A 1,087-nucleotide genomic window follows, 5' to 3' on the forward strand; every position below is an offset into this window, starting at 1 on the left:
GAATGTATACTAAAAGCCTAGCTTTTGGTATAAACATTTATCTAGAAATAAGAATCACATTGGTCAAATGTCTACATTTATGATAAATGTAGTTGTTCAATTAATTTATATTGTAGATAACATGGTGTGTGGTGTCACACATAAGATTATCAGTACCTTATAAATTATAAACAGTAGCTCACGACCAAGATGGAAAGGAACAAACCATTGGAAGGTCGTAGTGTAATTAGGTATTAGTTTATCTTAACTATATAATTACACTAGTACACTTAGAGTGTATTGAGTAGGACCATTAGAGGTTGTTTCTTTTATACTGACTTTATAAAGGAACAAAGACCTTAGTTATTATGGAAGTGTGTGCTCTTAATCCTAATATAATAATAAGCACATATATTTGATATTTATTTCTTTAATTTATCAATGGGTGAGATTTAGTTCGATGAATCAATAAACCCGATAAGTTGGGAAATGATATCATTTATAGTGTGTGTTGTTGATTATAGAAGGAAGCTGTGTCCTAGAGATACTAGGTTGATAATGTCCCCAAGAGGAGCTCATAAGTATTGTCATGTTAAACCCTGCAGGTGGACTTAGTTCGACATGATGATAAAGTTGAGTGGTACTACTCTTGGACTAAGACATTAATTAAATGAGTTGTCAGTAACTCACTTAATTAGTGGACATTCGATATCTTAAACACAGGGAGACTAACACACTCATAATAAGAAGGAGCCCAAAAATATAATTTGGGATTGGTGCGGTAGTTCATTAATAGTTCTCTAGTGGAATGAATTATTATTGATAAGATTAAGTTGTGTGTTCGGGGTGAACACAGGATGCTTAATTTTATCGGGAGACCAAAACCAATTCCTCCTCTCGGTCCTTATCGTAGCCTCTTATTTATAGAGTACTATACCCACTGATACCCACCTTCATACCCATGATAAGGGGGCCGACCAAGCTAGCTTGTGGTTCAAGCTAGGGCCGGCCAAGCCTTGATTCATGGGTGGCCGGCCCTAGCTTGAACCCAAGCTTAGGTGGCCGACCCCCATTAAATTAAAAAGAATTTTAATTTTTAATATTTATT

This window comes from Zingiber officinale, chromosome 8A, assembly GCF_018446385.1.
Source record: "Zingiber officinale cultivar Zhangliang chromosome 8A, Zo_v1.1, whole genome shotgun sequence".
In the NCBI taxonomy this organism is placed as follows: domain Eukaryota; kingdom Viridiplantae; phylum Streptophyta; class Magnoliopsida; order Zingiberales; family Zingiberaceae; genus Zingiber; species Zingiber officinale.